Source organism: Phalaenopsis equestris, unplaced genomic scaffold (genome assembly GCF_001263595.1).
Source record: "Phalaenopsis equestris unplaced genomic scaffold, ASM126359v1 Scaffold001097, whole genome shotgun sequence".
Classification (NCBI taxonomy): Eukaryota; Viridiplantae; Streptophyta; class Magnoliopsida; order Asparagales; family Orchidaceae; genus Phalaenopsis; species Phalaenopsis equestris.
The window spans coordinates 99525-122607 of NW_018165536.1; the positions used below are offsets into that span (position 1 = coordinate 99525).

Below are 23083 nucleotides of genomic sequence, written 5' to 3' on the forward strand. Positions count from 1 at the left end.
GAAAACTTTCTATTTTTAAAAAGATAATTATTTAAACTAAAGTCGTTTTCACAGTAAAGAAAGTTTAAATATTTTTGGTAATTTTAATATTTTGACAAAAATAGAACAAATTTAAAAAGATAACTCGAGTTTTGGTAGAAGAAAAACACTAAGTATGAAAATGTCTTTCTCCTTGTACTAATAACTATAGGATTTATTTTGTTGAAGTATGTAAGTTGTGTTGTGCAAAATAAGAGCAATATTATTCTTTACCCTTACTAGAGATGCTATAAAGAACATTGGCTAATTTAAAGTTTGAATAGTTACGAAAACTTGCTAGGTAAGGAAGATAACAACTCTCACTTTAGAGTTCTCTCAATTCCCTCCACCTGGGGGTTAACATCTCATATCAGAACCTAAGATAATAAACCAAGTCCTTGGCTTTAACATGTTACTTTAAAATCCTCTAACTCTACACCCTTCAAATATTTTTGCACTCAATCATATGAACTACATTGTCATTCATACAACCTCATGTGATTCTTTCCAATTATTGACTGTGACAATACCAGCTCGGTTCTTACTTGTTCTCACAACAAATTTTAAGATCTTGATTGGCCAAATCATAAAAGTAAATGAAGTACATGGATTTGAATCATCATAACTTCTTCCAAAATTAAAGATCAATACTCTTCACAACTTCCATCCAACACTTAATTACTTATCATTTTAAGAAGAAAGATAAAGTAAACTACTTAAAATCCATGGAGAAAACAAGACCACACTTTAGTTTAAAAGTAGAAATCATTGTCAAACCAATAACAAGTCTCAATGAAAACCAAAAATATTCTAAAATAAAAGATAAAAAACTTATCTCATGTCCTCCACTAAACTCTTGAAGTTCCCTTGAGTTTCTTCTCTTTTACAACACTCTCAATATGATACAAAAATAAAAAGAATAAATATGTGGTGCCTGAAAATCTCTCCAACTAACTCCCCAATTTTAAACTCCCCCAACTAACTCCCCAATTTTAGAATTTTCAAAACTTTCCCAGTACTTTCAGGACCCCACACCTTTTCGGACCTTTTCAGGACTTTTCTCAAAGTATTCTCTACCTTCTTTTATAATTTTCCAAGAGGTGCCTTGGCATCTCTTCAAAATATGTCTTGATTCGATGTATTTCCTGAAGAGATGCATCCTTTCGCAATAATTTTCATCCATGGTGGTTGTAACCACCTATTAAGCCACTATGTGCCTCAAAAACCTCTTCAAAATTCGGAAAAATCAAATTTACCGGGGGTCTCGACGCTTAGGCTCGACCTTCTCTGTTTAACCGGCGCTTAGGTGCCAGATCTGGTGCTTAGGCGCCAAAACTCTTTTGCACAATTTTTCACCTATTTGCTCCAAATTTGATCCATTTTCACTTCTGCTTCTGTAAGCGTTTTTCACCTTTTTACCTGTGCCTGAAAGAAAAATACAAAAATACCTTCCATTAAAGTGCAATATCTCAAAAATAGGTATAAAAATGTGTCAAAAAATACTATATTTTAGGCGTATCAAAATCCCCTAAACTTAAAATGTTATTTTTCCTTAAGTGATACTTCAATCTTTAAAAACTAAATATATATGATATGTATATGAGTTTCTTTAGGAGTTACTAAAATTTAGATTTAGAAAAATAGTAGTTTAATTTAGAAAAAAGATATTCAGTAAATGAGACAAACTTAAATTTTAGAAATTTTTAATGTTAAGAAAGATGACTATCTAATTCAGAAATATTGTAAGTCTTCCAAATTTAGAATTTAGTTCTTTTATTATCTCTACTTAAAATTTTTTATTAAAAATAATTTTACTTAGTATATTATATCTATAATATTAAAATTTTCTCACGTCTTATACTTTAAAAAGATCAAATGTCGAACCAATTTTTGATTAGGCACTAATCCTCAAGCTTCTCCTCCCTCACTTTTTTTCCTTCTTCTTCTTTTTTTTTTCTTTTTCTTTTTTTTTAGGCAATGATTACTATATTTGGATAGGACTTTACTAATTTTGAATTCTACTTTTCTTTTCCTAAGCAAACTCTTGATACAAAACTTTTACTTATAAATATAATAATAGCTTTAAAAATTATTTTTAATAAAATAAATTTAAGTACTAAAAATAAAAGTCTAAATTTCTAAAATTTTCAAAAATACAATGTTTCTTACTAAAGATAGTTACTTTTATTAATCATTTTCTACACTAGAAACTTTTAACTTAAAGTTTTTCTTCATCACTCAAAATTTTAACTAAATTCTCTTACTCATTTCTAAAATCAAATTTTACTTCTCTAACATAACTTTATATACACTATCATTTTTCTTTTCAAATCAACCCTTAACTAACTAACACAATAATCAACGCACAACAACAATTACTACCCTATAATTTAAAGCAAAACACTAACAAAACACAACATCACAACACAATTAAACAAAATAAAAGTCTCACGCATTACAAAGTTCAAACGAGTATAAAAACTCAAATGTTTCAAATCCTAACCACGTAGTCCATCACATATTACAAACAAAAAAATAAATCAGTCCTCCTCCTCGTCATCACCATCAAAATCACTGTTATTCCAGACATATGTAGGCTCATAATCAGGGTATCTGGGATATGGAGGAAATTCTACTCCTGGGTTACCCCTAATGAGGTTCCTTCATCCTCCAACATCCTTTGTAATAGTTGACTTTGAGTTTCTATAGACTCACCTCTAGAAGTAGAAGCTCGTGAGGTAGATGGTCTAGATGTAGACGTAGCAGAGGTAGAAGCAGCTGACATTTCCATTCCATAACTCCTTGAAAATCCTCCTCTCCAGCTAAAAATTGAATGCTCTAAATATGACTTTACATTAACACTTGTTATTGGCTTTAGAGGCAACAGTACTTTCTCCCAGCTATCATATCTCACTCCAGCCTGCTCACATAAAGAAAAGATCAATGAAGCAAATCACATACCTGTAGTAGTAATAAGTAGTATCTTAATAAAATCTAATTGACTACAAGGCTACAAAGATTTATAATCAATTAAAATATTGATTAAGAAAATAGAATAAAAACTATTAAATTAGATTCAAATGATGTTTTAGTATAAATAATATCTTTTACATCTTGCTCAAACCCTTATTGTCTTATGGCGACATGATTAGGGTTTTTCAAAGGACTCTTTGTTTGTGAACAGCTCATGTTCGGCTCGTTAAGCAAACGAGTCGAACACGAACACACTTTTTGAGCTTGAAATATAAACAAGCTGAACATGAGCTGAGCTTGGCTCGCTGGTGTTTGGCACATTTACACCCCTAATTCTAAACTAACTAAATCACAAAACTCACAATAGTTACTACCCTAAAATTTTCAAACAAACTACTAACTAACACAAACATCATAATAATAATAAAATACAAATGTACAAAATATAATACATAATACATATCATCACAAAGATACAAATGTAACAGTACCACACCACATAGTCCACAACATAAAAAAACAACACATCACAAATCTCAAGTCCAAAGCACATAGTCTAACACATATTACAAACATAAAAATCTCTCAATTCTACTCGTCATCTTCTAAATCACCCATATACCACTTTTCTATAGGCTCATAATCAGGATATCGAGGATATGGAGGAAATTGCACTCCTGGTTCACCCCTAATTAGGTTCACCCCATCGAGGATATGGAGGAAATTGCACTCCTGGTTCACCCCTAATTAGGTTCTCCAAAGATGAGTGGAATTTCTCTTCATAATCACTCTTTCTCCTACTACAAAATGCTCTAAATTCTGCAAAATGCTCTAAATTCTGAACTTTATCAATGGTAAAATTAATATGATCCATCATCCTCTGCAATAATTGACCTTGGGTCTCAGTAGCTCACCTCTAGATGTAGAAGCATGTAAAGGAAAATGGTCTAGATGTAGAAGCAGCAGACGTCTTCATTCCATAACTCCTAGAAAATCTTCCTCTACAGCCAAAAATAGAATGCTCAGAATAAGTCTTCACATTCACCTTAATGATGGGCTTTAAAGGTAACAACACTTCCTCCCAGCTATCATATTTAACTCTAGCCTGCTCACACAAACAAAAGATCAAGGAAGCAAATGCCAAACCTGCAGTAGTAATGACAGTGGTAGAACTAATTATAGTCTGATAAATCAAAGCTCCTATGTTGAAGAGTTTTCCTTCCTGGACACAACAATTTAACGTCGCTCTCTCTCTTGTCACTTCACTGAGATGATTTGTTGGTAGCAGACGAGCAGAAATAAAATAGTGTCAAGCCTTTGAAGATGCACATAACTTTGAAGTTGGGAAGTTTACTCTCCTTTCATTAGTGATCTTCTAAAGTCCTCTTCCAACGGTCAAGTAAGAAATAATCTCTTCTAACTCCACTTCAGTCGGACTATAATTTGCATAAAAACATAATGTTTTAGCTGGCAGATGATAAAACAAATTGATTACCTCCGGTGAAAAAGGTACCAGCTTTCCTTGAACCATGACTCTATTGTCTTCAACCTCAGGGAGGTTTGCATAGAACTCCCTAACAACAGAAATAGCTGCCACAGCAGAGAAACAGCAGAATCGTTCTCACTGTCGATCAACGATCAAATCCTCTACGTCTCCACCTGGATTCCTAAAACACCACTCTTGAATCATTTTTCGTGATTGCAACGAATCACTGTACCGATCCTGAGCCTTTGAACTAACAAATTTAGTTGAATCGAAAAGGCTCTTTCCTTTGCTCCTCTTCATTCTTGGTGTCAATCTACAAATTTTTACTTCCAAAGTATAAACTACACTTCCCATGCAATTTCCATAGATTTTTTTTCATTTTTCACCATGAATAGTGAATTTTCAAATTTCTTCAAATGTGCTCAAAATACATAGTGAAAATCCAAATTTTTTGTATAGAAGTAAAGCTCTTACCTCAAGGAACTTGGATATAGCAAATTTCACTTGATTAAACCAAGAAATCTTCACTTTAGATGTGTCCTAGCCCTCAAAAATTACAAACTCGAAAGGTTGAAGGTGACGGTGGCGTTAGAAATGGCGATTTTTGGGCTGAAATTTCACTTTTAAACGTTTGCGAACCGGTTTTCATGAACCGACGCTTAGGCGCCTGCCTCTCAGGTTGGCTCGTGCTTAAGCGCAAGATGTGGCGCTTAGGCGGGAGTGCACTATTTTCAAAATTTTCATCAAAATTTTCAAATTAATATTTGCCTAAGTAAACCACCCCTAAATGGTCTCATAGCACTTAAATGACTATTTTCAACTTTCTATAACTCCCCTCTCTCTCTCTCAAAATTCTCCATAATAACTATTTCAATTTGAGGCTAAAAATAACAAAAATTCCATAGGTTATGCCTTTACAACCTCTGAACCTATTTTTTTGGTCATGTCTCTACAAGCTCTGAACCACTTTCTTTGGTTATGCCTTCATGACCTCTGAACCATCCTTCTCGGTTGGCCATACTATATAGTCACAGGTTTGATCACCACCCCTGATCAACATATGTTGTGCTTTATAGCCGCCTGATTAAAGTGTTGGGGTGTTTCGCCTCAAGGAGATCAGTTAGACTCGCAATCATGGTCTCTTTCAAGTGAAACATAATAGGAGACTTGGACACATGAGATGATTGAGCCTTCTTCCCTACCGTTTTGAATGAGGTTAGGTGCGGGGTTTCCATCGATTATTTTGTTTTGAAAGTGGTCAGACAGATCGATGTGCCATTTCAAATATGGTCAGGCAAACTTTCCCTCAGTCATACCATGTCCAGTTTATCTATCCTGGCTGGGATCCATTGGTTCATGCGTCTATGGCCTTTGAACTCATTCCTAGGTTATGCCTCTATGGTCTTTGAACATATTTTCATGGTTATGCCTTTACGACCCCTGAACCACTACTTTAGGTCATGCCTTTCTAGCCTCTAAACCTATTTTCGTGGTATGCCTCTACGACCCCTGAACCACCCTCATAAGTTATGCCTTTACGGCCTCTAAACCTATTTTCTAGGTTATTCCTCTATCACCTTTAAACCTATTTTCATGGTTATGCCTCTACGGCCTCTGAACCACCCTTTTAGGTTATGCCTTTATGGCCTCCAAAGCTATTTTCTAGGTTATTCCTTTATGGCCTCTGAACCTATTCTCATGGTCATGCCTCTACGGCCTCTGAACCACCCCCTAGGTTATGTCTTTGCGGCCTCTAAACCTAATTTTGTGGTTATGCCTTTACGACATCTGAACCACTACTTTGGGTCATGCCTTTCCGACCTCTGAATTAATTTTCGTGGTTATGCCTTTACGACCTCTGAACCACCCTCTTAGGTTATGCCTTTACAGCCTCTGAACATATTTTTAAGGTTATGCCTCTATGGCGTCTGAACCTATTTCTGTGGTTATGCCTTTACGACCCCTGAACCACCACTTTGGGTCATGCCTTTACGGCCTCTAAACCTATTTTCTGTGGTTATGCTTCTGCCTTTATGACCCCTGAACCACCACTTTGGGTCATGCCTTTACAACCTCTAAACTTATTTTCTATGGTTATGCTTCTATGACATCTGAACCACCCTCCTTAACCTATTTTTGTAGTTGACCAGTTTCGCCTAATAGCCACACCCTCGACCATACCCTGTTCAGTTTATCTGGCTTGGTTGAGGTTTTCTTTTAGCCTTCTCTTGAGATGTCACCTAAACTACCAGGAGAGGCTTTCTTTTGAGGATGCTGCCAACAAGTGCACTGTGCCTCAGTGGAGCAGCACACTTATTGTGGGTCCTTTGTTGGTTTCCATTTTTGGATGTCACGAGTGTAGGGTGTTCACCTACATAACTCAGGATAGTTTATGGTATGTCTGTAACATCCAATAGTTCAGACACCCATCCGAGACCTTTTTGGCACGTGTTGAGGGGCACGTAGCTATGGTCATTCTGCTAGGCTTTGACTTTTTCTTAGGCGAAGGTCGCCTGACATTCTGCACATCAGATGACTCTGATAATGTCGATAAAAATTATTCATCGCGCGACTCCAATTTGTCTGATCATCAGTGAAGTTATCCAGATGACCCCAGACGACAAAACGGACCACACCAGTGCGTCCAGAATGTCGATTTTACTTAAGAATGACGTTCATTTTGTTGCGATGGCATATTTGATGAAAAATGTGTGGAGAATTTAATAATAATAATAACAATAATAATAATAATAATAATATTATTATTATTATTATTTGTTATTATTATAAAAATAATTAAAAAAATTCATCTTTTTTTTTTAAAAAAAACCACCTGCCTTTCTCTGCCTTTTTCGCGACCTCGTCTCCCGATCGCGACACAGAGCCGCCGCCGAATCCTCTCGCGCCTGAAACTCATTGGTCGGCTTCCTCATCGGTGAACGGCAACCGCCACCCCCTTCCTCGACGCCGGTGCTGCTCCTGACGTGCCTCCTCCTTCGGTCGATTGCTCCCGTTCGCGAAAGCTCACCTCGCGACCTCCCTCTTCACGCCATGCTCCCTCTCTAGCAGGCGAGCCTCGCCGGCGCACATTGACCGCCGACTGCCTCCTTCTTCCCCGACGCCAGCAGACTCCTCCTTCAGCCGGAAAGTATCCTTCACGTTCCCTAGCCCGTCGTCCCTCGCTCTCTATCTCCTTCCTCGCCGGTGAAACTCCGTCGGTCTCCTTCAGCCCCAGCGACCAGATCCGGCCAACATAAACTTCTTTCTGACCAGATCTGACCTTCTAGCCTCCTTTCGTGATTTGCATCTGCATCACCTCTTTTTGGCCTCCTTCCCTAGCTGAGCCTTCTTTTTGGCTCATCTTCCATCAGTAAATCTTCCTTCGCTAGCGAAACCTCCAATGGCAAGGTTCCTTTCGTCGCCTCCTTTGTGTGCAAAACTTAGGTCAGCGCACTTCCCTCTCCCTCGTCGTGGAGGCGAACACTTGCGGGGCAGTGATAGTGTTGCAATGCAAAATTCGGCATTCAACCCCTCCTTTTAAAGATACGTTTTGGTCATATTTCATATGCTAAAATTAGTTATTTTTTTGGTACTTAAGATACCTCACTCACTGATTCTTGTCTCTCTTGCCCTTACAACCTCTATGTTTCTTCTCCCTCATTGCATGGTTCATTGAGAGGCACGTCGGTGCATGAACCGGACGCAACAGCTTGGAGCAAGAAAAGAAAACGAGCCAGCAACCTTTGCGGTGGTGAAATCCCCTAAACTTTTAACTAGCCCTAGGTTTATTGGTGTTTAGGCGTGTGGGTTCGATCACCCACACAAGGTGCGTGCGCCGGCGTGGGTCGGCTCGACGACGTGCCTGCGTGATGGATCATTGGTTTTCCTAAAGCTAGCCTTTAGGTTAGGACTTCCTGTGCGTGACCAAACACCCTTTGTAGAGCCGAGTGTCTCCCTTTTATTGTGAGTCTTAGCACAAGTCCTGATGGGTCAGAGTCCCTCACTCCCTTTGATTTGGATTCCTCAGCTTTACTTGGAGAAGCTGGGAGGTTGGACTTGGCAACACGAGAGAAACTTTGTAGCTGTCTTGCTTTGCAAAGTCTGGAGGAGTCTACGAAATGGGAAAAACTTTGTAGCTAGCCCATTTCGTGACGCCGTAGAGAGTCTCCCCCGTGGAGATCCTGGGAGAAAATCCCCACATTTCCTCACCAGAGCAAGAGGAGGTGATTTCGCATATCCAAGGGTCTAAACCTTAGGTTTCACAGGTGAGGTCGTTAGTACGAACCTAGTTTGCTATCTGTATGTTGGTTTGCTGCATATTGCATTTTTTCTTGGTGCATGTTGAATTTCACTTCGCTTCCACCGGCCACCCGGCCCTGTGAGCATATCACTTTGCTCCGATCGGCTGCCCCAGTCCAGTGAGAATCTTACTTCGCTCCGATCAGCTACCCCGACCTAACGAGCATTTTGCTCAGCCCCAATCAGTCGCCGTAGCCCGGTGAGCGTCTCACTTTTGGTTCGATCGGCCACAACGATTTGGTCGACCAATCACTTGCATGTTTGTTTGCTTTTGCATTATATCACATGCTTGTCTGTTTGCATGTTGCATCTTGTATGTGTTAACTTGAATGATCATTATCATTTTCTTGTGTTGCATTTCTTCGGGTCACTGCCTTATCGACATCCCCTCTTTTCGGGCCACTGCCGTCACGGCATGCCCACCTTCGAGTCACTGCCTTACAGGTATACCCTCTTTTGAGGCCCCTGCCGCCACGACATGCCCATTTCTACGAGTCACTGCATTCACGACATACTCTTTATCATTATTTATATGTTTTGATTTGCTTGCATTTGCATGTTGACATGGATAGCGAGCTAGGCTCGTTAGGTGAGTGACCCCGTGTTCATCGCGATGCCTTAATGAGCAATGCTTGTTGGGTTGATCCCTAGGAGCAATGCGAGTTAAGTCATCAGGATTAACACGAGTATTAGTGTGCTAAAGATCTAATCGATCTAACTCGGTCACCACTCTTCCTGACACCCTTTAGATCCTTTGTATTTTTGGGATGGGGCCGGTATGATGACCCCGCCAAAGTCATATTATGCCAAGACTTACCCCGCACTTAGATAGTAGGTTGACACACTTTTCGTTAGATGGTGTGCTAGGCTACAATTTATGGTGCTAGGTAGTCTTTTTGATGTCTTGTTATTGTTCTCTGCTGGATTGGTTGCCCTAGTCAGACATCTTTCTTTTGCATTGCACTTCTGGTGTGAGTGCATGTTGCATATGTAAGGTAGTGTGTTAGAGCATTTTTCTGCAAGGAGCCATGCCTATTTATATGCACATACACAGGTATAGTTCTGATGTACCGCTATGGAGGGAGAAAATAATGATTCCTGACCCTTTTGCTTGCAGATGCTATTAGATCCCCCATTTTTAAGGCATGGCTCATGATAGGTTATTTGCATGTGAGCTTTCCCGCTGACACTTGTTTTCATACAATATTGAGTTTTTTTTCCTTTTTCTATGTACTTTCTAGAGTCTAGGAGAGTCCTGTATCAGAAATAAGATACGGGCACGAGTTCTGGGATGTTTCACACGGGAACGATGCGGAGGGGACTAGGAGCAATGCTCCTGACTTGCATCTTAATTTTGTATTTTATATTGATGTATAGAATTAGGACCATGCATGTATATGCGGAGTCCGATTGCCTTTGTCTTTTCTGAGATATGTTGCCGACCTAGCGACACCGGTCTATTTATTATTTTGATTTGTCTTATTTTGTCGTTTGCATCATGTTGCATGTTTGCACTTGTATGTGTTTTTTTTATTTATTTCTGTGGTTTATATGGGATTTCACGCTGAAACATAGACTCATTATGACTTAAAATCCTCATTTTTATACTTAAAAATCCTAAATAAAATATTTAAGATAATTAAAATTTTGGATTAAAATATTCAGGATTTAAAAATTGCAACATTTGTTTTCCGACATATATTAATAGGGCCTCCACAATACTTGGGACCGCTCTAGATAACTGCATTATATTTGCATGTCCCAAGGAGGAGTCCCCATGCTTCTCCAACCTGATTGTCCCAACATACATTTATATAGATGGTTATCTAGTGCGCTTAAGGTGTTAAAAATCTCCCCGACCCAGACAGGGGCATAAGTCCTTTTGTTTGGAGCGTTTCCAGCTTTGTAGCTGAACCTCCACTTTCTTTTCTTTCCTGAGGCATCCTTGCTACTTCAGCTCGTATAAGTCCCACCTCTTGGAGCTTCAGCTTTTAGTCATAGGATAAAGTTTCACTTCTTTGACCTTAGGGCTACCGAGTTTCTATGGATGACACAATTCATAGATTGTTGATCGGGGATCTCAGGACGTGTTGGGTCGACTATCTTCACTACCAGGTAGACTTAGGGTCCTAGTAGCTGTGGATGACGGGTCTGTGGTACCCCAAACCAGTTACTTCTACATTTTAGGATCACTCTACCTTTCTTTTTGTTGAGCCCCTTTGAGCTTTATTGCTTATTGTCTTCGTTGGTATCATCTTGACGGCCCGATACTGATGAGCGACTGCTCATTTGGGACACGACGATTTGTCCTCTGCCCTTATGGCCTGGACGTGCTTTGACGTGTTGGGATATCCCCGTCAAGATGATTTAGGTTATTCGTGGGACCCGTGTGCCGATTAGCCGCTGCCCACTTTGGATGTGAAAGACTCACTCTCTGTACGGTGGCTTAGCATTAGCGTGAGCTTTGAAACATCGGGACTGTTCCCACATGGAATAATCTTTCTTTGATTGTCTATACCCCAGGTTTATGATAATACGAAGCGAAACTCCTTTATCAAGAGTATTCTTGGGTATATACCCCATGATGTAATTAACCAGTAGGAACACGTACCTCTAGGAGTGCTCTTGACCCCAGAACAGGTACATACACCTGACTCTCTGGTTATGGGTAGTCTACGTAGATACTTCTTTCGTGGATATTGGTTTAAGGTGTCTCCGCCCGATCTTGTTTGGGCGGACAAACTTGACCTATCATTGCGAGGTTTATCGTACGTAAACTCCACGTTTTACTTTTTCTTTTGTTTGTCTCTTTGTCGTATGTCTCTTTTTATTTGGTTTCTCTCCTCTTTGAATAATTAATTTGATTCGGGAGGGATCGGGAGGGAGATTTATTCGAATAAGAGAAGTATACGACGATCGACAAGCTGACGACTCCTTTTAAAATAAAAAAGAGAAAAATGAACGGAAACAATTAGCTATGCTTTTTATATTTTGCATTAGAAACTTTAGTAGGGGAGGGATAAAAATGTCATTCATTTTGCGACCAGAATCTTGAGAGGCATTGATGAGGTGGGAAGGGTCGGAAGAGATGAAATCCATGATTCTTGAAGGTTGTTAGGAACGAACTTGCTTTGATACGATAATAGAATCATGCAATGGACAGAGGAAGGGAAAGAATAATAGTGAAGATAAACTTGCTTTTCTTACATAGCATCCTATTACAAAAGTCTGTATATACAATGTACAATGTGGCATACTTGTAATAAAAGCTAAGGGTAAAATTGACAAATTACAATAAAACTAATACTACAAGTACATATCATGAAACAATCTAACCCTAACAGTTTAGAGCACAGCGCGACATCAGAGAACGTAAGGAGTAACCCAGAGGAGCGGGCAGTCGGGCGAGGGATGCAAGTAAATCATCGGCGGCGGCTGGTAAGTCCATTTAGAGTTGATGGAGATAAAGAAGCTTGGTGGTGCCTTGATCCAGTATCAACCTCTAGTGTCCTGATGGGGTCTTGCTCTGTTGATGCTCTTCTCCTAGTCCGCCAATCCCTCTGCTCCGCTTTTTCCTCGAATTCCAATAACCCAGTTCTGTCTCTCCAAATCTTTCAGAGAAAGATGAAATTTTTATCAGTAAATCTGCTAATAAAGAAGAAAAACTTCATTGAGGAATGTTAAAGAAAGGATTTGTTTATGCCTTGGCGTGCTCATCTGCGGCGCAGGGCGAGCTCCTCTGCGCCGCATCTGCGAGATCCTCTGCGCCGCATCGGCGAGCTCCTCTGCGGCTGAGAGAGAGACTGAAGGGGTTGGTATGGGGTGCGGTGCGGGATGCTGGGCTGGAGGCGGAGACCGGATGCAAACTCCGTAACAGAAGGCCTCAAACTCAATTTTGATTTTTTTTTTTGGGACCTATATGTGTAATAAACATTATTTGGGGACTTCACCTCTATATGTGTAAAAACCCCTTCATTTTTATTTACCGTTCTTTTTTTCTTATCCGGCACCACCTTGAGATTCTATTGATCCCCATTGAAGTCTGTGCTTTGAAGGGCAGGCTTGTTCTGTTAAAGTTTTGGTTAGATTCTTATTAAATAAACTTTTTTCTTGGATCAATGCCGGCGTTTTGGTATGAGTAATTACATTGTTGATATTTAGCATATGTTTATGTTTTCAAGAAGACTTATCTTCTGTTTATGTTTTTATACATTGTTGATCCTCTTTGCTCTGCTGCGACCTCTGCAACAGAGATAAGGGTTTTCTTCAATGGAAGACATTATATATATATTTTCTTAGCTGTGTAAATGATACTTATGTCCTTCTGTGTATTCACAAGTCTGCCATTCCACTGGCTATATATTGTACCTCTAATAAGCAAAGAATTATGAATGAATAAATTAGCTTTTCTATCGTCTTCTTTTTCATATGGTATCAGAGCCTCCTGTCTTTTCCTCGCTCTGTTCCATGAAGTTGTCTTCTTCCCCCAACACCCATGTCATTCCATCCTCTCAAGGGCTCCTCAACAAAAGGAAGGACATTCAAGTACCCCCCATTCTCAACTTTTTAATGCAGCATATCAAAAGCATATGCATTAATCCTCTCAGCTTTGAGAATTACTCGGTTTGGAAGGTCGAAATCCATAAACTAATCCTTGCCAATGGTTTTGGTTAAATTCTTGACTTTGCCATTCTTCCTTCCCCAAAGTATATTCAAGAATCCTCTGGTACTTCCTCTCTCATCCCAGACTACACTCTTTGGGAGCTTGTGGATCAAAATTTGACCACAACCCTTCTTACCACTATCTCTCCTTCCGTTCTTCCCTATGTTTTACATCTTGCTCATACAACTGATATTTGACTCACTCTTAAAAAGAGATTTTAATCCACCAATCACTCGAGGGTCATCCAAGTCAAAAATGAATTGCACCATATTCAAATGGGCAATCAAACAATGCCCCAGTACCTCACTACTATTAAACAACTTGTTGATAACATAGCCATCTATGGTTTCAATATTGATACTGAGGACATCATCCTATATATTTTAAATGGCCTACCTCCCTTTTATTAAAGCATCAAGGCTGCTATTCATGTTCAATCCACACCTATAGCCCTTGAGGAATTATTCTCACTGCTTCACAGTGAGGAGAGCAAGCTTCAAAATGAATCTTTAAAAACCAATCAGGCTGCCGCTCTTCTATATTTCATTAACCGAATTAATCAATCGAAATCAAGATTTCATCCCCAGATTCCATCCACCACCAAATCTTTTCTCTCATTTACCAATCAATTACGCAAAACTCCTTCCACTTGCCAAATTTGCCACAAGAAAGGCCAAACTGCTGATCATTGTTGCACCGCACCAACCTACAATACAAACCATCTCAACAACCGACAACTATAGTCTTCACACTTCTACCAGCAACAAAAGCAATGACCAGATTCTCGATACTGGCGCCACAACACACCTAACACCCTATGTTGACAACATTCAATAGCCCACGACTTACAATGGCTTGGAACAGGTAACAGTAGGTAATGGGTAGGCAACTGAAATTTCCCACACTGGAAATGTCCTCTTGCTGACCCCATTACATAAGCTTTGCCTATCTCCTCTGTTATTTGTTCCTAATATCTCCCATAACTTATTGTTTCAAAACTAGCTAACGATAATCACTATTCTATCAACTTACATCCTATTGGTTTCTCTATATAGGATCTCAATACAATGAAAACTCTACTCAGTGGACCAACCAATAAAGGCCTTTATCCTATCGCTCTCGCAGCTCAACTCTCCTCCACGCTTTGACACAACAGATTGGGTCACCCTCATCCAAGGGTACTATATATGATAGTGACCCGACCCGCAGTTTCACAGTTATTTAATTTTCTGGTCAAAAACTTGACAAAGTTTCTTTAGCGGCTAGTGTGCAAAATAAAATTGTTATTCAATTTAGAATTTGATTTATAGTTTACATACTAGAGGTTCTACACAAGTATACGTATTGTTCAAGTAATATAAGACTCTAATGGAGTCTCGATTATCGATCCACAGGGAAGTTAGACAAGAAATCCCTTAGGCTAAGTTCTAGTCTACTATTACAATGTATTAGTTTGGAACGTTGATTAAGGGTGTTTTTCTATCGACTACTTCTAAATATAAACCTAAATCTAAAGTTAAGCCCAAATAGATCAATTTGTTTGGTAAATTTTGAGACGTAAAAACTACATTTCTCTAGTGATGACTGAGGGTCTGTTTGAGAGTGCTTTTTAGGTGCGGTGCGATCATTTGCCACAACTTTTCGCGAAATTTATCCTTTTGGTTCGCGACTTCGGGCATTTATGCGGCGGAAGCCGAACGAAAGCGGGTCGCGACATTAACTCCGTGTCTCCCGCTTTCAACCGAGATTTTTACCCTTTACCCCGCGTCGACCCTAGGTGATTCCCCGCTGCTTCTCTCGCGTCCCCTTCTCCTTCTCTTTCGTCGTCCTTCGATCGACAGAGCTAAGGTAAGACAAACTATTTTCTTCTTGTATTTGCAGATCTGATGAAGAATATGCGTTTTGCGGCTCCTGATGTTTTCTCATTCTCATGTCTTTCCTATTTCTGTCATTTTTCTTTTCTCCTCATTTCCTGTGGTGGATCTATAGCTTATTAACGAAGTATGGCTTTAGGTAGATCTTTTGGCACACAAAAAATTACTTCATTTTATTCTTACCCAAATCGAACCCTTAGATTTGGGATCAAATTGGCATTGTCTATCCAAGTTGCAGATCTTGTGCCCATCTAAGCATATATGCAGTGTTTCATTAGATTGTTTTGTGGTTGAAGATGTGCAAACATCTGCTAATGGAAGATTGTCTTTTTTGCGGTTTTGCGGCTCCTGACATTTTCTCCTTCTCATCTCATTCCTAATCTCATTCCTGTTTCTGCCATTTTTCTTTTTGCGGTTTTTGCGGCTCCAGAAATATTGCTTTAGCTAGATATTTTGGCACACGAAAAATTACTTCATTTTACTCTTACCTGAAATGAACATTTAGATTTGAGATCAAATTGGCATTGCCAATCCAAGTTGCAGATTTCGCACCAATATATGCATGTTTGCGGTATTTCATTAGATTGTTTTGATGGTTGAAGGCTCGGAAGCACCTGTTAATGGAAGATTGTTGTTTTGCGGCTCCTTATGTTTTCTCCTCATCTCTTTTCTGTTTTTGCCATTTTTATTTTTTCCTCCTTTCCTATTTGTTGATCTGTAACTAGACGAAATTTGGTTTGGCTTGAAATTTTGGAACGCCAGCAGTGGTTAATTACATTGTTTTGTGGTTGAAGAGTTGCAAGCACCCGTTTCATTACATGTTAAAGGAAGATTTGGAAGCACCTTTTAATGCAAGCACCCATAAATTTTTTCTTTTTGCTCTTACCCAAAATGAACCATGTTTCATTACATGTTTGTGGAAGATTTGCAAGTACTTGTTGAGCATTTGGAAGTACCATTCGAAAAAGGGTATTCACGTTATTTATCTTACCTGTTGATGAAAATTTGATACTACTTCTCTTAACTCTATGAATGAAATAAATGGATTCATTCCTCCCAATATTCTTAACTCTTACCCGAATTGCAATCATGTATTTCTTTAACTATTTGGTTTTACGATTGTGAAGCTGAACCTTCAGAAATTCGGCAGCCTTCCTTTACTTTGATCAGCTAAAGTTATATCTTGGAAATTATGGATAACTTGTTTTTTTTTTTAAATCGGGCATTACAGAAAACTTGGGTTGACCCCGTAAGCAATTGTGATAGTAATATTTCTATGTTATCTTTACACCTTACTTGTTTTGCATTGCTCCAGTACTTGGCAAGCTGGCAGTGGTCCTCGCAACATTAACATTTTTTTTTTGCTTCGGGTTACCTGTTTATTGGATATGCTGCCGGTTTTGAAGGGGTGCGTGGGGGGGAGTAATGTATGAATCATTATGGGAGTAATGTATGATGCTTCTATTATGCCAGATTCCTGGGATGAGATCCATCATGACAGCATTTGGTTTCTATATGTTGCTTATTTTTTTGTGCTTCTGGGAGGGAGTACTGTATGAATCAAAGCTTTGTTTCTTCTTCTTTGATGCTATAATAAAGTTGTTGGCCTCCTTTGCTGTGGATATAGGTCATGTTGACCGAACCACGTTAAATTGTCCCTTCTTCTTTGATGCTATAATAAAGTTGTTGGCCTCCTTTGCTGTGGATATAGGTCATGTTGACCGAACCACGTTAAATTGTCCTTTTTTCATTTTTATGCTTCCTTTAATTATTTTTTTAATTGAATATGATATTATTGTGTTTCATTTCTTTGCTTCATCGTAGTAGTAACATGACTGGTAAGGCTAAAAAACATGGTTCACCGACACTTTGGGAAAAAGAAATCAAAATGTTGTTTTGCGATCTTTGTATAAAAAAAATTGGACTGGACAATAGACCAACAACGTTTTTCAATAGAGATGGTGGGCATAATATCATTAAAAATTTTAAAGACTCCATGGGACGGGAGTACAACAGACTACAAATGAAAAACAAATGGGATCAATTGAAGAAAGATTGAAAAATTTGGAAGGATTTAAAGCGTGGTTCAACTGGTTTGGGCTAGGATCCGATAAAGCGAACCGAACAAAGCGAACCATTGATGCTTCAGAAGAGTGGTGGGCAGAAAGGCTCGCGGTAAGTAAATTTTATTTTTCATAATTTGCATAATATAATTCTCTTTCTGGACTGACGAAAATGATTTGGGTTTTTTTTCCAGGTAGTGCCCGCAGCAAAAAAATATAAAACTTGTGGAATTGAACCTGATTTGGAGGAGAAGTTAGACCTGATGTTCAGGGGTGTCGTTGCCACAGGGAAATATGCATGCGCTCCCAGCGAGATAGGATTTGGTGAAACACAGAACAATGTTGCTGTCTGCTTATCAGATAATTCACCTGAATTCCCAAGTCTAGGTCCCACTAAGATTCAATCTACGAATCGCTCTAAGCGATCTAGGTTCGAGAGTAACAAAAAGGGTGGAGCTGCGTTGCCACTATCAGAAACCAGACTATCAGAAACCAGATATCATGCCTAATGGATTCTTCCAATGTGCCCCCCATAAAGTGCAGAAAACGTCAATTAATGAGGTTGTGACAATTTTAGAGCAGGATCCAAGTATTGCAGCGGATGACGAGCTTTACTACTTTGCTGTTGAGCTGCTTCAAGATTCAGTGCAGAGAGATTTTTTCACAACAATTGCCAAAGAGCGAAGGGTGTCGTATCTACGATGATGTCGTATCTACGATATTTTTATGAGCGCAGGAAAATTTGAATGGACTTTTTTAGTAGTTGCTATGTGCTTGTTTGAACAGTTTATGAGAAGAAATGGTTATTTGAACTGTTGTTCATTGAGACTTTTCAGTTTAATTTGTTTCTTACATATAACTCTCTTCATGAAAACTGCGAAAATCTGATCCGTTTATAAAAGTTCCTTAGAATTCCGTACCTCTGATTTACACTGAATGCTTGTGTTATTACTTGTCACAGGTTAAATAATATAGTTCTGTTCCAAATGATGATTAGTTTAATACTCTATTTTTCTTTGTCAAAATATGTCCAGTATAAATCAGTATGGACCCAAACCAAGTACGTCGTAGAAGGAGAAACACAACTATCAACTTGCTCGTAGAGTACTACAACACATACATCGATCGTTCCCCCTGTTACACATCATCACAAGTTGGAGACAAATGGGTAGCGAAAATGCTTGTCGGGCATCCCACAAGATTTCACAACTTGTTCCGCATGACAAAAGAAGTTTTTACCGATATTTTAGCAAAACTCGTAGGATCTCATGACCTCTATGGGTCTATGAGGATGACTGACCGTGAGGTCTTGGCGATCACTCTTTATATATTATCACAGAACGAGTCAATGCATGGTACGATGGAACGCTTCTAGCACTCATCAGAGACGATTAACATATACTTCTCAGTGGGTTTGAGTGCTTTGGTGAGCCTCACAAAACAAGTTATAAAGCCAATAGTCCAATAGATCCAACGTTTTCACGAACTCTTACAGAGATTCGCCGCGATCGACGCTACATGCCATTCTTTAAGGTGCTTATATTAATGAAATTTAACATGAATGTAGGACATTAATTAATTAATTATTAAAGCTGTATGTTTAGGATTGTATCGGTGCGATAGATGGAACACATGTTGATGCACGGGTTTCAAATGATGAGAAAGTTGCATTTATCGGACGTAGTGGAACCACAACGCAAAATGTCATGACAGTTTGGGACTTTAATATGTGTTTCACATTTATCATGCCTGGTTGGGAGGGTAGTGCCCATGATAACAGAGTTTTCAAGAGTGCAACACAGAATTCTCATTATAGCTTTCTCCATCCTCCTCAAGGTATGTTGCGCCGTGAAATATTTATTGTATTTTTTTAAAATGTAGAACTGAAGGTTCAACACCTTACAAGAAAGTATTATTTGGTGGATGTCGGTTATCCGTTGCAGCGAGGGTATCTCAAACCATATCCTGATACGAGATATCATATACCTGATTTTGAACGAGCAAGTAATGTTACAAAAAATAGAAAGGAGATGTTCAACAAAAGACATTCTATTTTGCGAGGGGTCATCGGGCGTACATTTGGTGTTTGGAAGATGGAAGAAGATGGGTGATCTTACGTGATATGCCTCCTTACCCGTTTTCAAAACAGGTTCAGATTGTGATAGCAACGATGACAATACACAATTATATTAGGCGACACTCGTCTCGATATGATGCTGATTTCCTCAATGCTGAAGCAAATAAACGGGAAGTAGTTGAGGACCCATCTGAAAACCAAATTGGTAATTCTATGTTACAAGATGACAGCGAACCGTCAACCATTTGCTTTAAGGAAGGGGAAAGTGCAACTGAAATGACGGTCATTCGAGAACAGATTACAAATGCATTGGTTTATATGTGTTGATTTGTAATTTGTTAGAAAGACAAATCAATTGTAACTTATGAACTTTTGGTATTAGAAGTTACTTTATGTGCCCTGGTGATATAATAAATTACTTTATTAATGCTTAAAATTTTTTTATAAATTGAGTGTTATCCTTTAAATGTACTATAAATTTATTAAAATTCATAATCATATAATATATTTAAATTTCATACTCAAAATCATAATATATATATATATATATATATATATAATATATATATATATACTAAATTCTTAAATTTACACCATAATTATAGTTAAATTTATATTTTCACATATATTAATCAATTTAATATATAAATATATAAATTTATGAATATTTTAAACAAACAGGGGCAATATGGTCATTTTTACAGAAATAATTACCCCACAGCTGTTTTCACATAGCTGCACCAAACAAACTGCTAGCTTCCCGCTGCTGCTTCCCCGTAGCAGCTTCTTGGGGTAGCGCAAAAGCTGAGAAGCTGCAGCTGCGCCCTGTTTGGCATTGGAGTAACTACAGCTTCTCAGCTTTTCAGCTGCAGCTGCACTGCCCTAGGAAGCTACTGTGGGGAAGCTGTTGCATGGAAGCTGACTGTCTGTTTGTTGCAGCTGTGTAAAAACAACTGTGTGCTAGCTGTTTCTGAAAAAATGAAAATTTTATGCCTTGAAAGTCACTATAAATAAGAACCCTATATGCATCGTTTTTGCCCGACAAGTCCCTCCTTGGGCTTCCTAATCTCCAACGCCGAGCTGTACCACCTGCTAGCTAGGACCCTGTTACGCTGATAATAAGAGTATTCCTCTTCTAATTTCCATTTTCCTCCACTTTTTATGGTATAAATCACTACAAGTGATATGAACATTAGACCAACCATAAATTTATTTCCGTTGTAGTGTTATTCTATCTTTAAAAAAAAAACAAACAGAACAATGCCTTATCCATGTTGCAAACATAACGCATCAGCAGCTCCTTCCCCAAAGGCTGCTTATATTCCATCTTCATTCGCCAAGCCCTTCTCGACCTTCTTTCCAACTTTCACTACCCGGCGTCAATCGCTGGAGGAGACGGGACGGAGGTTGAGGGTTGAGATTAGGGAGTAACGAAGGAGAAGAGGGGATGGGTGGTTAGAGTGAGGAGAGTGATAGTTGCAGAACGAAAGGATGGTGGCCATTATTATCCCTTGCTCGCCGTTTCTTCTTCGACGCAACCAGTGGAATGAGAGAGCTGATGGACATGGGCCTTGCCGACGCGAAAATTTTCGGTGGGAAGATCGTAGCTTGGAGTGGCGAAGGCTTTTGCTTTGTGCGAATAGAGGAGGAGAAAATATCACAGCTTACCGAGCCGAAGGAGGAGGAAGGGCGGAATCACAGGAGGGCACCAACGTAAAACTTCAAAGCCGAAAGCGGGCCGCGGGATCGAACCTTCAGCCTGCATTTAAGCAAAATCTTGGGGCACCGCGCTTGCCCCGCCGTCCCAAACACAGAAAAAGCGGCATAGTGCCGCACCGCTCCTCTACCGCATCCCCAAACAGAGCTGTAGACAATTTGTAGGAGCGGAATGCTTAGAATCTAATGTAGCTAGTGACAATAGGAGAAAAAATCTAAGTTACCCTCTTCTGCCCTTAAAATAACTAGATTGTCGCGACGAAACTTCTAGCCTGTCACCCTAAAGTCTCCTTCTCCCAATAGCCCTTTAATTGACTTAATCTTAGATTTAAGGTACAAAGCCCTAGATCAAATTTGTAGGACTTTAGCCTGTCACTCTAGAAATGCCAATTTACACCCAACAACGAATATTTCCCTATCATTGTATTAATTCTTTGGACTATTTTTCCTTAACCTATAAGTTAAATATGGTTCCTCCTAGTTGTTAAAGCCATAGTCCTTCCGGATCTTATAAGTTTATAACAAATTTTAAAATACCAAATGACCAGATCGACTTGTAAATGAAGCATGAAGTAAGAACCATCACATTAAAATAAGAAAAAAGGATTCCATAAGATTCAACATTCTACAAGTTTTATCTAACAATCAAAAGAGAAAAGTTCGAGAATTTCTACTCACAAAGCTTTGTTTGAAACAACAGAAAACTTCATTGAATCAAAGCAAGTCCACTAGATATATGATTGCAACAAGTATTAAATACTAAAAAACACAATACTTGACTTTTCTCTCTGAAAAAAAGCTGAAAAAAAGATTGAAAAAAAGATTAAAATCCCTCCAACAAAGTTTTCTGCTGATCCATGCAATGTTAATACAAACCCTTACAGATATCTCTCAAAATCCCCTCACCAATCCCTCCAAAAAAAGTAAAAGCTACATTTCCTACACCTATCTATTATCTCTTGGCCTTGTTGGAGAATTTCAGGATTTAGAAATGTCGAAAAGTGTCTTTCCAACCATCCAAATTCGTCAAATAACTCTCGGGGTGTGTAGAAATCGCCTCTGGACAGTTCGGCCTCCTAGGTGCCAGTTTTCGGCGCCTAGGCATAATCTTCTTTGTTTTTTCGGCAGAAACTGGCGCGTAGGCGCCACCCTCATTTATTCCCATTTGTCTCCGTTTCGCTCCGTTTCAGCTCCAATCCGCTCCAAGTGTTATACCTGTAAGATAAATATGAAAATAACCATTTCTTAAATTGTAATTTCATTAAAAAATATGTGATAAATGTAAGTGAATTTAAGCATAAAAAAGACATATCAGATAGCTAATCAACAACCACAACTGAACATAAATAAAAGTATCTTTGAATGTAATGATTGCAAAAGAAATACATCTCATAAGCAACCTTTCTCTACAAGTATCACTGTATATCGTGCATTTGAATTGCTTCATACCAACGTCTGGAAGCCTTTTTCACAGCCTTACCTTGATGGTTGCATATACTATGTCACTTTTATTGATGATTATTCACGTTACTATTGGTGTTTCTCGCTAAATTCCAAAACTAAAGTTCCTTTATTTCTTATGAATTGCACAAAACAAATTCAAAATTATTACAACAGTAATAGCAAAACTAGAAGATCTGACAATGATACTGAATGTAATTCTCGTATGTTTCAATCTTACTTATAAAAACACAAGGGGTACATCATTGGCTCAGTTGTCCTTATATACCGGAACAGAAGCCGAGTGTAAAAATCGACATCTTGTTGAAACATCCAGAACCTTGCTTAACACAGTCCCACTTCCACCAAAATTCTGGATGGAAGCAGTTCACACTGCTGTCTATTTCATTAATAGAATGCCCTCCGCCAACACTCGCAATCTCTCTCCCTTTCAATTATTACACCACACTCTTT

General features: G+C 38.8%; 1 protein-coding gene across 1 annotated transcript in view; it reads left to right on the plus strand.

Annotated features, from left to right (window-relative positions):
• Positions 1 to 12123: 12123 nt before the first annotated feature.
• The window catches only part of LOC110033140 (alpha-aminoadipic semialdehyde synthase), a gene marked incomplete in the record, with an annotated part of 112360 nt that continues 101400 nt past the window's right edge, over positions 12124 to 23083 (plus strand). The window contains 1 exon segment of the mRNA XM_020737027.1: positions 12124 to 12214.